Source organism: Rhinopithecus bieti, unplaced genomic scaffold (assembly GCF_001698545.2).
Source record: "Rhinopithecus bieti isolate Rb0 unplaced genomic scaffold, ASM169854v2 scaffold_3040, whole genome shotgun sequence".
In the NCBI taxonomy this organism is placed as follows: domain Eukaryota; kingdom Metazoa; phylum Chordata; class Mammalia; order Primates; family Cercopithecidae; genus Rhinopithecus; species Rhinopithecus bieti.
In genome coordinates, this window is record NW_016804657.1 from 3,373,430 (window position 1) to 3,387,811 (window position 14,382).

A 14,382-nucleotide genomic window follows, 5' to 3' on the forward strand; every position below is an offset into this window, starting at 1 on the left:
AAAAAAGAAACCCCATCTGTACTAAAAATACAAAAACTTAGCTGGGCGTGGTGGCACGTGCCTGTAATCCCAGCTACTTGAGGCAGGAGAATCCCTTGAACCGGGAGGCAGAGGTTGCAGTGAGCTGAGATGGTGCCACTGCACTCCAGCCTGGGCGAAAGAGCAAGACTCCGTCTCAAAAAAAAACAAAAGAGAAACCACCCAGAACTGAAAAAGAGAATATAGCTATTCTGACCTATCCTCTGATTTAAACCTTACTTTTGAACCTTTATTCAAGAGATAGCAATATGAACTTAATCCTTCATTACTGAGACTCTAAGGGAGGTCAAAATCACAATTTCAGGAGTATAAAGCTAATTATTAATACGTGCCCATGAGTTTGCCTATGTGTTTTGGTTGGGGCAATGATAGGTCCTAAATTATCTGGAAAGGTCCAGATTTCATATTTTATTTCATAAGTCCTTGATTCCTCAGATCATGAAGTTCAGAAAATTTTCAATTGGAAACTATGATTATTTGAGTTATAGTCTCATAAGCTCTGTTAACAATAATGATAAACATGACTGGGTGCGAAGGCTCATGCCTGTAATCTCAGCACTTTGGGAGGCCAAGGAGGGTGGATCACCTGAGGTCAGGAGTTCGAGACCAGCCTGGCCAACATGGTGAAACCCCATCTCTACTAAAAATACAGAAATCAGCCGGATGTGGTGGCGGGCGCCTGTAATCCCAGCTACTTGGGAGGCTGAGGCAGGAGAATGGCTTGAACCTGGGAGGCAGAGGTTGTAGTGAGCTGAGATCCTGCCACTGCACTCCAGTCTAGGTGACAGAGCGAGACTCCGTCTCAAGTAAATAAAGAAAGAAAGAAAGATAAGCAAAGCTGTTTTAGGCTAAGGAAAGGCTGTTGAAGAGCAAATAGTGATCTTCCAGCCCCTTATAACATTTTACCAACGTAGTAACAGTCATATCCCCTATGTGGTTTTAATGCATACTAAAAGAATAGGGGACCGGGCATGGTGGCTCACGCCTGTAATCTCAGCACTTTGGAAGGCTGAGGTGGGCCGATCACGAGGTCAGGAGTTCCAGACCAGCCTGGACAACATGGTGAAACTCCATTTCTATTAAAAATACAAAAATTAGCCGAGTGTGGTGGTGCATGCCTGTAATCGCAGCCTTACTCAGGAGGCTGAGGCAGGAGAATCGCTTGAACCTGGGAGGTGGAGGTTGCAGTCAGCTGAGATGGTGCCATTGCACTCCAGCCTGGTCGAGAGAGCAAGACTTTGTCTCAAGAAAAAAAAAAAAAAAAAAAAAAAGAATACCACTTAGCATGACTACTGCTAGAATTAGTCTCTCGCCTTACTCTAGTGTAGGTGGAGGGTTATCGTTTTATGTCCCTTCTGAGTTATCACCCTAGTACTTGGAAATTGCATGCTGTTCCCAGGTTCCAAGTACATCATATGCTCCGCCCCAACCATCTGCTCCATCATGGGTCCCCACTCACTTAATTGCAGATCACGGCCCCAAACTCCTGGACGCTCTTCTTTTGTAGGATATTATTCCCTGTGATGGGTGTAGCGTAAGAGTAAATGTGAGGCAAGGCACATTTTTCTTTAGTTCTTCTTCCCCTTATTCTCTATACCTTCACCACATAAGGTAGTAGTATAAGTCTATTAGACTTAGTGAATGGTTGAAGTAACTGAAGGAAATAATACTTTAGGAAGAGGGAAAAATTAAACACAACACAATCTGCTCTGGTTACACAATTATAGTGCATTTGATAAGTAGTGCTCTATTTTTAAGCTGTCTTCCTAGAAGTCCCATAAATACTTTCACTTAATCTCATTCATTAGGAACTTAGACTCATGCCACACAGACTCATTGCTTTAAGAATAAAGTCTATATTCCACTCTCAAATTTCTCATGTCACTATGGTTTTAGCTTAATGAACTTTTACCACAAAAGACTCTACAAGGGAGGCGAGCAAAATGAGTCCCTTGCCCTGCAGCTACCACCATAAGAGGAAGTCAGGTGTTGGGAAACAAAATGAGATTAGTTATACTAATTGATCAAGTTATGGATTTTTATGTACATCCAAGTTTTAGTTTATCAATGGTAGTCTTGCTAAATGACCTTTCTGATTGTCCCAGGAAAGCTAACAAGATATTACTTCCTTCCCAAGGGGTTGCCTTGTAGAATATCTAATTTATAATCTTTTTACCCTACCCACAGGTCTGACAGCCCTGCCATTTCCTAACTTCTGCTGTGTGGGCCATCTACCTACCTTTGGGAACCTCCAATCAATACTCACAGAGTTGGTCTCATCCTGGGAACTCTCTTGCCTCTCCCCATGGTTCATTCTCCAAGTCTGAGTTATTTGGTCAAAAAAAACCCCAAATGCTTCAGAAAACTCTCGCAAACTTGTCATAGCTTTTGATGTTCCAGGCCACAGAAGAGCCCAGGTTGGTACATGGGCCCTCCAAGTGTTTGTTTCCTCACCACTGTGAGTGACAAATATGCCTCTTTATCCTTAAAATTGTCCAGCCAGTAACTGTTGGAACACACTGACCTAAATCCACACATGCAAGGGCAAATGTTAATTCACACACCTTTCAAGGGCAAATGTTAATTCACAAAGACAATTGTAAAGTATAAACTAAAGTTCACAAATGAGAGCTGCCTTTGAAGTGAATTCAGCCCACAGACATCTTTGATTAGCACCATGTGTTGTTGCTGTTTTAAATTTTTGTTTATTTGTTTGTTTAGACAGAGTTTCACTCTTGTTGCCCAGTCTGGAGTACAATGGCACGACCTTGGCTCACTACAACCTCTGCCTCCTGGGTTCGAGCAATTCTCCTGCCTCAACCTCCTGAGTAGCTGGAATTACAGGCATGCGGCACCACCCCTGGCTAATTTTGTATTTTTAGTACAGACAGGATTTTTCCATGTTGGTCAGGCTGGTCTCGAACTCCTGACCTCAGGTGATCCACCCACCTTGGCCTCCCAAGGTGCTAGGATTACAGGCGTGAGCCACCATGCCCGGCCCTTAAAATTATTTTTAATGTCTTTAGAAGAGGCGTGCAATTTCAGACGGGTGCAGTGGCTCATGACTGTAATCCCAGCACTTTGGGAGGCCGAGGCGGGTGGATCACCTGAGGTCAGGAGTTGGAGACCAGCCGGGGCCAACATGGTGAAACCCCATCTCTACTAAAAATACAAAAATTAGCTGGCCATGGCAGTGGGCACCTGTAATCCCAGCTACTCGGGAGGCTGAGGCAGGAGAATTGCTTAAACCCAGGAGGTGGAGGTTGCAGTGAGCCTAGATCACACCATTACACTGAGCCTACATCGCACCATTGCACTGAAGCCTGGGTGACTAGCAAGACTCCATTTAAAAAAAAAAAAAAGACCGGGCGCGGTGGCTCAAACCTGTAATCCCAGCACTTTGGGAGGCCGAGACGGGCAGATCACGAGGTCAGGAGACCGAGACCATCCTGGCTAACACGGTGAAACCCCGTCTCTACTAAAAAATACAAAAAACTAGCCGGGTGAGGTGGCGGCCCCTGTAGTCCCAGCTACTCGGGAGGCTGAGGCAGGAGAATGGCCTAAACCCGGGAGGCGGAGCTTGCAGTGAGCTGAGATCCAGCCACTGCACTCCAGCCCGGGCGACAGAGCGAGACTCCGTCTCAAAAAAAAAAGAAGAGCCATGCAATTTCCATTCCCCACCCCCCGCAGTCTCTACTCCTCCCTATTATAGCTGATTGCTTCACCCATTTATAGTACTAGCCTGTCCTCTGAAATAATTGGAGTTTCAGATCCCTGAATCTAAACCTATAAGCAGGAAAACAGATATTTTCCTAATGCCCTATAATACATAAACATGTTTCCTTTTTCTCCTTCTGTTTTTATTTTTTTGAGATGGAGTCTCACTCTGTTGCCCAGGCTGGAGTGCAGCGGCACAATTTCGGCTCACTGCAACCTCCACCTCCCAACTTCAAGTAATTCTTCTGCCTCAGCTTCCCGAGCAGCTGAGACTAGAGGCACCTGTCACCATACCTGGCTAATTTTGTATTTTTAGTAGAGGTGGGGTTTCACCATATTTGACAGGCTAGTCTCGAACTCCCAACCTCAGGTGATCCACCCATCTCAGCCTCCCAAAGTGTTGGGATTACAGGTGTGAGCCACTGTGCCTGGCAAGAAGGAACATTTATGGGTGGTTGGGTGTAGTAGTTAAGAATGGTTCCACAGAGGCCAGGCGCAGTGGCTCATGCCTGTAATCCCAGCACTTTGGGAGGCCAAGGTAGGTGGATTGCCTGAGGCTGGGAGTTCAAGACCAGCCTGGACAACATGGTGAAACCCCGTCTCTACTACAAATACAATAACTTAGCCGGGCGTGGTGGCAGGCACCTGTAATCCCAAATACTCGAGAGGCTGAGGCAGGAGGATCGCTTCAACCCAGCAGGTGGAGGTTGTAGTGAGCCGAGATTGCACTGTAGCACTCCAGCCGGGGCGAAAAGAGTAAAACTCCATCTGAAATAAATAAATAAATATGGAAAGGGGGATGGCTAGAATGAACTCTGCAGTGCTGGATCAGAATTGTAAATATCAATGTGAGCACATAGTTTTATAAATTGTGTGTGTGTGCATATGTGTGCATTTGTTTTGTGTGTATTAGCATGATAGTCTGTCCTCTGAAAGGGCCTACAAGCCATGATACTCCAGTACAAATTAGTACACCTAGAACCCAGATTGTTCTAAATACAATTCTCCCTAAAGGAACCAGGGTTTTCTTTTTTGTTTTTTTTTTTTTTGGTTTTTTTTGAGACAGAGTCTCGCTCTTGTCACTCAGGCTGGAGTGCAATGCTTCAATCTTGGCTCGTTGCAACCTTCGCTTCCGGAGTTCAAGCAATTCTCCTGCCTCAGCCTCCCAAGTAGCTGGGATTACAGGCACCTGCAACACGCCAGGCTAATTTTTGTATTTTTAGTAGAGTCTGATTTCACCATGTTGGCCAGGCTGGTTTCAAACTCCTGACCTCAGGTGATCCACCCCCCTCAGCCTCCCAAAGTGCTGGGATTACAGGCGTGAGCCACCATTGTGCCCGGCCAGGAAGGAACCAGGGCTTCTTTTTTTTCTTTTTTTTTTTTGAGACAGAGTCTCGCTCTGTCACCCAGGCTGGAGTGCAGTGCAGTGCAGTGGCGTAATCTTGGCTCATTGCAGCCTCCGCTTCCTGGTTTCAAGTGATTCTCCTGCCTCAGCCTTCCAAGTAGCTGGAACTACAGGCACCTGCCACCATGCCCAGCTAATTTTTGTATTTTTAGTAGAGACGGAGTTTCACCATATTGGCCAGAATGGTATCGATCTCTTGACCTCATGACCTACCTGCCTTGGCCTCCCAAAGTACTGGGATTACAGGTGTGAGCCACCGCACCTGGTCTTTTTTTTTTTTTTTTTTTTTTGAGACAGTGTTTCACTCATTGCCCAAGCTAGAGTGCAGTTGCACAATCTTAGTGCCCCGCAACCTCCGCCTCCTGGGTTCAAGCGATTCTCCTACCTCAGCCTACCGAGTAGCTGGGATTACAGGCATGCACCATCATACCCAGCTAATTTTGCATTTTTAGTAGAGACGGGGTTTCTCCATGTTGGTCAGGCTGGTCTTGAACTCCCGACCTCAGGTGATCCACCCCCTCCAGCCTCCCAAAATGCTGGGATAACAGGCGTGAGCCACTGCGACCAGCAGGGCTTCTTAAAGGAATTGCTGATTTCAGGGCTGGTGCTAGGAAGATACAAGATAAGACTGGACTATCTTATAACCGGAATGTCTTATTGTGCCATAAAGTTAGGAATCTCAAAAAATTTTGGGAACATGTCAAAAGGGCAGTTTGAAGAGACTCCCACTGTCCCTATCAGGGGCAATTTGAGGATCACAACAAATACTGTCAACAACCCATTGAATAAAATAGAAATCTGTGCATCCATTCTGGTATAAATAAATAGTCAAGCAAATCAGGGAGAAGAGAACGTTTTTTCTTACAGTACAATGCCAGCTAAAAAATATAGAAGAAATGACAGAATAATAAAATCACCATTTGATAACCATCATAGTAACAATTGATTCTTTTAAGTAAGAATCATCAAATGATGCTAAAATTAGTAGTAAAAGTTTTGCAAGGAAGAGGATTTTTTAATTTTAATTTTAATTTTAATTTTTGAGACCAAGTTTCTCCCTTGTCACCCAGACTGGAGTGCAATGGTGCGATCTTGGCTCACTGCAACCTCCACCTCCCTGGTTCAAGTGATTCTCCTGCCTCAGGCTCCCGAGTAGCTGGGATTCTGGGATTGGTGCCCGCCACTATGCCTAGCTAATTTTTTTGTATTTTTAGTAGAGACGGTGTTTCACCATGTTGGCCAGGTTGGTCTCGAATTCCTGACCTCAGGTGATCCACCCTCCTCAGCCTTCCAAAGTGCTGGGATTATAGGCATGAGCCACGGCGCCCGGCCAGAGGAAGAGGATATTTACATAGTCTTAGAGTATCTCCTTACAAGATATTTGTTAACTATTAAAGGAAAAATAAAGGGCTGGGCGCAGTGGCTCATGCCTGTAACCCTAGCACTTTGGGAGGCTGAGGTGGGCAGATCATGAGGTCAGGAGTTCAAGACCAGCCTGGCCAACATGGTGAAACCCCATCTCTACTAAAAATACAAAAAAAATTAGCTAGTGTGATGGTGGGTGCCTGTAATCCCAGCTACTTGGGAGGCTGAGGCAGAAGAATTGCTTGAACCCAGGAGGCATAGGTTGCAGTGAGCTGAGATCGCGCCACTGCACTCCTGCCTAGGTGATAGAGCAAGACTCTGTCTCGGAAAAAAAAAAAAAGGAAAAATAGTCCTTTTAAAGTGAAGAAACCTGGTAGACATCCCCTTAACCAAATAACCAAAGTTAACTTCAACAGTAATGGAACAAGTCAACAACATTATGTAGGGATCACAACATCACTTCTGTGCTATTCCTGCTAAGAATGCATAACCTGAATGTAATCATGAAGAAACATCAGAAAACCCAAGTTAGGGGACACTCTACAAAACAACTGGCCTGTAACTCCTCAAGTATGTCAAGGTTGTGAAAGACAAAGTGTGGAAAATTCTATTCCAGATTAAAGGAGACTAAAAACACTTGACAACTGAACACAATGTATGATATAGAACTTATTTTACCACAACGGACATTACTGGAACATTTGAGCAAATTCAAATGAGGCCTGTAGGTTAGAAAATATTATTGAATCAATATTGATTTCTTAATTTTTATAATTGTGGTTATGAAAGAGAATATCCTTGTTTTTAGAAAATACACACTGGCGGGACGTGGTGGATCACTTCTGTAATCCCAGCACTTTGGGAGGCCGAGGTGGGCAGATCACGAGGTCAGGAGTTTGAGACCAGCCTGGCCAACATGGTGAAATCCTGTCTCTACTAAAAATACAAAATTAGGAGGGCACAGTGGCATGCGCCTGTAGTCCTAGCTACTCGGGAGGCTGAGGCAGGAGAATAGCTGGAATCCGGGAGGCAGAGGTTTCAGTGAGCCAAGATTGTGCCACTGCACTCCAGCCTGGGCGACAGAGCAAAACTCTGTCTCAAAAAATAAAAAAACAAAGAAAAGAAAATATACACTGAAGTGCTTAAGGGAAAGGGGCATCATGTCTGTAATTTATTATCAAACAGAAACAAGTTCAGAAAAAAATTACACACATACACATGCACAGAAATACAGTGAGAGAGAGAGAGCAAGTATGCATTAGATATTAGCCTAGGTTGCTAGGATAATTAAAGTTAACAAGCAATTAATTCATGACTAACATCAGAAACTTGGAGAATATGCCCCAATGCCCTTTTATCAAGTGCCCGGTGCCAATTTATCATTTAAGATAAGGTAGCACTCCACATGACAGAAAGACTTTTAAATGCCAGTAAGTCGCTCTGTATATCTGGGACATCTATAGAACACTTTTTTTTTTTTTTGAAAACTCCTCTAGCAAAAAACATTTTATTTTTTTACTTTCTATTTTTTTGAGAGGGAGCCTCGCTCTGTTGCCCAGGCTGGAGTGCAGTGGCACAATCTCGTCTCGCTGTAAGCTCCACCTCCCGGATTCATGCCATTCTCCTGCCTCAGCCTCCCAGATAGCTGGGACTACAGGCGCTTGCCACCACGCCAGGCTACTTTGTATTTTTAGTAGAGATGGGGTTTCACCGTGTTAGCCAGGATGGTCTTGATTTCCTGACCTCCGCCCACCTCAGCCTCCCAAAGTGCTGGGATTACAGGCGTGAGCCACCGCGCCCAGCCGCACAAAAATTTTTAAACTTTCATCTTCACATTGGGTGATTGCAGTCATAAATTTCACACAATTATTCTGCTTGTATCATAGAATAATCCATTTTCTGATGATTAAGTTGAATCCAAATAAAGTCCAAACACGTGTATAATGTAGAGTTAAAACATTTTAGACTCAAAGCTCAAAGCTAATTAAGAAACGGCATGGGCCACAGTTTGAACCACCACCAACTTGTCTTTGCTCTGTTATTTGTTTGCTGTCTTTGTCTGTTATTCCATATCACTTGCTGGAAGGAAGCAGCCATATTGAAATACAAATTTTGTTTGTTTCTTTTTTGAAAAAGGAAACAAATAGATGGTTTATTCTAAGAATGTACAGGAACTTATATTCTAAACGTCCATAAATGCATATTCTAGGAACTCTTATCATCTCAGAACCCTACTACAGATTCTCTTTAATCTTTTTAAACATCCTGTTACATAAATTGCAGCTGTATCTATAGCAGGAAGAACAATAAGATAATAATTGGTCAAGCATCAAAAGCACTTGGGTGGGTCTTCCACAAACCTTTAGTCTTCTCTCCCACCAACACCATGTTCTTAGATTTTTTTTTCCCAACCACATTAATGTATTTTTTGTTTGTTTGTTTCTTCTTTTTCCTTTCCCCTGAGTCATTACTATGAATTTTTGCCAGGTCAAGAATTATTCTCAGGAACAAACCCCAAGTATTAAAAAAATCAAACAAACAGTACCTGAAGATAAGATGTACTCTTTCCAGGCCCACCCCCTCCCTTTGATTTATTTCTCTAGGTTGAGTGGGTTTAATTGGAATTGCACGTCCTCAGCGTTTCATGAAGGACAGATTTTCTTTTTTTCTTTTTTTTTTTTTTTGAGACGGAGTCTTGCTCTGTCACCCAGGCTGGAGTGCAGTGGCGAGATCTCGGCTCACTGCATTGCTGCCTCCCAAGTTCAAGCCATTGTCCTGCCTCAGCCTCCAGGGTAGCTGGGACTACAGGCGCCTGCCACCATGCCCAGCTAATTTTTGTATTTTTAGTACAGTCGGAGTTTCACCATGTTGGCCAGGCTGGTCTTGAACCCCTGACCTCAGGTGATCCACCCGCCTCAGCCTCCCAAAGTGCTGGGATTATAGGCGTGTGCCACTGCGCCTGGCTCATGAAGGACAGATTTTCTATCTGACCTATGACGTGCTAGGAATTCCCTATTAACTTTCATGGGATGAATTTGGAATTGTCCTTATCACTCAGTATTTACTAAGTAAGAAATCACACAAACCGTCTTATGCAGGCTGTGAATCTAATGTGTGTATACATATAGCAAGCATTTCTTGATGATAAAATGTTAGAGTTATGGCCGGGCACAGTGGCTCATGCCTGTAATCCCAGCACTTTGGAAGGCCCAGGCAGGTGAATCACTTGAGGTCAGGAGTTCAAGACCAGCCTGGCCAATATGGTGAAACTCTGTCTCTACTAAAAATACAAAAATTAGCCAGGTGTGGTAGTGCACGCCTATAGTCACAGCTACTCAGGAGGCTGAAGCAGGAGAATGGCTTGAACCCAGGAGGCGGAGGTTGTGGTGAGCCGAGATTGCACCACTGAACTACAGCCTGGGTGACAGGGCGAGATTCTGTCTCAAAAAAAAAAAAAAAAATTGTTAGAGTTAGGAAGCGTTTTAGAGGTCATTCAACTTGACGTCTTTTCCATAACTTTTTTTGTAAAATGGTTGCAAGCCAAAAACTCAGTTGTTATAACAAGGAGTTCTGTATGGTGTTGGGCAGCTCAATCTATTGCTGGACAGCTCTCATCATAACCCTTGCTTCTTCCTGTGGTTCTTTGGAGCCTCACAGAATATATCTACCTCTCTTCCATGTGACAACCCTTCACACACTGGTAGCTGCTAATTTGTGCCAATTAAGCTATCACTAGGTCTCATAATGATTTTTCAGATCAAATTGGGTAACGCGTGAACATAAAAGTTAATGTTTAACTCTGGAAGGTAAGATTATGGTTATGTTTTTACTTTCTTGTTTATATGTAAATTCTAAGTTTCACAATAAATACTTATTTTAATAGTGAAAACATTGGGTGGGGCACAGTGGTTCACGCCTGTAATCCCAGCACTTTGGGAAGCCGAGGTGGGCGGATCACCAGGTCAGGGATTCGAGACCAGCCTGGCCAGCAACGCAAAACCCTGTTTCTACTAAAAATACTAAAATTAGCCAAGCGTGGTGGTGGGTACCTGTAGTCCCAGCTACTTGGGAGGCTGAGGCGGGAGAATCACTTAAATCCGGGAGGCAGAGGTTGCAGTGGGCCGAGCTCATGCCATTGCACTCCAGCCTGGGCAACAAAGCAAGACTCTATCTCAAAATAATAGTAAGAAGAAGATGAAGAACATTTTTACTGAGTTTATTCTAGATGCCAGTTCCTTTTTAAAAAGGAAAGAAATAGATGGTTTGTTTTAATTACTCTACAATAACCCTGAGGTATAGGCACTGTAATTATCCCCATTGTACAGATGAGGAAACTGCGGCATAGAGGGATTAAGTACTTTTCCCAAGGCCACACAGCTAACTGGCTGATATAATATTGGAACCCAGGTTTTCCTGATCTTTAAGAATTCCTCTTTTTTTTCTCTTTGAGACAAGGTCTCACTTCGTCACCCAGGCTGGAGTGCCGTGGTGTGATCACTGCACACTGCAGCCTAGGTCTCAAGTAGTCCTCCCACTTCAACTTCCCAAGCAGATGGGACCACAGGCACGAGCCACCATACCCAGATAATTTTGTTTTTCTGTTTTAGAGATGGGGTCTCCCTATGTTGCCCAGGCTGCTGTCAAACTCTTGGGCTCAAAGGATCCTCCCACTTCAGCCTCTCAAAGTGTTGGAGCCACCGTTCCTGGCCAGCCTCCCAAAGTGTTGGAGCCAGCTTCCTAAGGTGTGAGACACCGTGCCTGGCTGACCATTCCTCTTATAAGAAAAACAGTTTATTTTGGCAGCAACAAGTAGGGCGTTATTTGTTTTGTTTTGTTTTTAGTGTGGTGTCCAGAAATTAATATAATATGCTAGATTTGATGTGAACAGCATAAAGCACACTGGGATTATTACATCCTTTGATTTGGTGACAGTATAATATTTCAATGTTCCTAAGACTGCATTTGATTTTTTACCTGTAATACAAGATTACCGGCTCCTATAGAGATTACAAAAAATCCTCTGGTTCTTATTTTTTTTTTCTTTCTCCCTTGACTCTACCATCCCCCTTCCTCATCTGCTACCCCATGAGCTCTTCCCTCCACTCCCATAACCAATTTATCAATCTAGTTGTTAACATTTTTCTCTATGCTCATATAATCACATATAGACAAATACAAATGCACACATATTCAATGCAGATTTTTTTGTCATTTAAAAAGTGACTACTTTTTTCCCTCTTTTACTCAAAACATTTTTGTGTGTAAAATCCCTCTAAGTCAACTGGTAGAGTACAAATGCATTCCTTTTCATAGATGTTCCAAAATGTGAATGTACTGTAATTTTTACAACCATCACTCTATAGATGGACATCCATAGTATTTACAATTTGTGTGTGTGTGTTGCCACTTAAAATGTTGCAACAGATGTCCTTGTACATATGTCCTATAGTGTTTTTACTCCAATAGTTTTATTGACACTAATGGTTTTTTTCAGAGGATAGATTTCCAGAACTGTAATTGCTGAGTCAAAGGATATATGTATTTTTATTTATTTTATTTTATTTTTTGAGACCAAGTCTCACTTACTCTATCGCCTGGGCTGGAGTGCAGTTCCAGAATCTTGGCTCACTGCAACCTCTGCCTCCTGGGTTCAAGTGATTCTCCTGCCTCAGCCTCCTGAGTAGCTGGGATTACAGGCATGTGCTGTCACACCCGGCTAATTTTTATATTTTTAGTAGAGACAGAGTTTCGCCATGTTGGTCAGGCTGGTCTCGAACTCCTGACCTCAGGTGATCTGCCCTCCTTGGCCTCCCCAAGTGCTGAGATTACAGGCATGAGCCACTGTGCCTGGCCAAAGGGTATATGTATTTTTTTTTTTTTGAGACGGAGTCTCGCTCTATCGCCCAGGCTGGAGTGCAGTGGCTGGATCTCAGCTCACTGCAAGCTCCGCCTCCCGGGTTACGCCATTCTCTCTCCTCCAGCCTCCCGAGTAGCCTGGTACTACAGGCGCCCCCGCCCACCTCGCCCGGCTAGTTTTTTTGTATTTTTTAGTAGAGACGGGGTTTCACGGTGTTAGCCAGGATGGTCCGATCTCCTGACCTCGTGATCCACCCGTTCGGCCTCCAAAGTGCTGGGGATTACAGGCTTGAGCCACCTCGCCCGGCTTATGTATTTTTTAAAATAATAAGTCATTGCAGACTGGCTTTCCAAAAAGGTTGTAAACATTTCGTATTTCAGTTAGGCAGCACAATGAAAAATACCCCTTGCCCCCTTCCCTGCAGCAATAGGGTGTTATAGTGTATTCAGTAGCCCATTCTTTTTTTTTTTTTTTTTTTTTTTTTGAGGCGGAGTCTCCGCTCTGTCCCTGGACTGGAGTGCAGTGGCCGGATCTCAGCTCACTAGGCAAACCCCGCCTCCCAGGGTTTGCGCCATTCTCCCGCCTCACCTCCCGAGTAGCTGGGACTACAGGCCCGCCACCTCCCACCGGCTAGTTTTTGTGTTTTAGTGAGAGACGGGTTTCACTGTGTTAGCCCAGGATGGTCTCGATCTCCTGCCTCGTGATCCGCCCGTCTCGGCCTCCCCAAAGTGCTGGGATTACAGGCTTGAGGGCCACCGCGCCCGCGCCTTCAGTAGCCATTCTAATAAAAACTGTGAAATAAAATCAAAAGAAACTACTTCAACATAATAAAGACTATTTACCCCAAATGAAAAGCAACTATGATACTAACTGGCAAAATATTAAAATTCTTTTATTCAAAATCAGGAACTACACATGAGTTTTTAGTTAAATAAATCTCCCAAGTCTATTTCACTCTTAACTTTGAAATTAATGTATAATAGGCCAGGCACCCGTGGCTCATGCCTGTAATCCCAGCACTTTGGGAGGCCCAGGTGGGCAGATCACCTGAGGTCAGGAGTTCGAGACCAGCCTGGCCAATATGGTGAAAACTTGTCTCTACTAAACATACAAAATTAGCCGGGCATGGTGGCACGTGCCTGTAACCACAGCTACTTGGGAGGCTGAAGCAAGACAATCACTTGAACCTGGGAGGTGGAGGTTGCAGTGAGCTGAGATCACACCATGGCACTCCAGCCTGGGCAATAAGAGCAAAACTCCATCTAAAAAAAAAAATAACATATACTACACATTTAAAATGTGCACAAATCCTAAGTGCACACATCAATTATCAATGAATTTTTGCACAGTAAACATTTATATAACTACCACACAGGTCAAGAAAGTTATTACTAGCACTTCAGAAGCCTACCTCATGCCCCCTTCCTCCTTCCTATAGAGAACCAGTCCTGACCTTTAATACCACTGAATAGGTTTGCCTGGATTGGAAACATACATACATGTGGCATCATGTAATCTATACTCTTTTGTGTGTGTTTGGTTTATTTCAACATTATCTTCGTGAAGTTTCTTCATGTTTCTGATAGCAGTAGTTCACTCACTTTCATTGCTGAACAATAGTTCATCACTTGAATAATATACCACAATTCATTGTCCATTCTGTTATTGATGAACTTTCAGGTCCTTCTGAATCTGAAACCCATCATCCAATATTTTAGCCATCAATACTCCCAGCTTTGTGTCATCAGAAATTTGGATGGTCACAACATTTGTGATACAAATCATTGACTTTTAACTGTTTGACAGGACCAGACAGACTTGTATCAGCCAACTAGAGATCTCCCTTTAGGTTAACCTTAATACTAATAAATATTATTTGGACAAAATTCAGTTAGCTAAAACTAGCTATCTGTAGTATCATTCAATATACCTTTCTGCATTTCAGAGGCCAAGACAGGAGAATCACTTGAAGCTAGGAGTTTGAGACCAGCCTAGACAA

The 14,382-nt window shown here is 43.7% G+C and overlaps 1 long non-coding RNA gene across 1 annotated transcript in view; it reads left to right on the forward strand.

Annotated features, from left to right (window-relative positions):
• LOC108528104 (uncharacterized) overlaps nucleotides 1–2,669 on the forward strand; it is a 59,679-nt gene extending 57,010 nt beyond the window's left edge. Inside the window, exon 3 of the long non-coding RNA XR_001885029.1 lies at nucleotides 2,227–2,669. This is a non-coding gene — a long non-coding RNA (uncharacterized LOC108528104). The remainder of the gene's footprint in view (nucleotides 1–2,226) is intronic.
• Nucleotides 2,670–14,382: the final 11,713 nt, after the last annotated feature.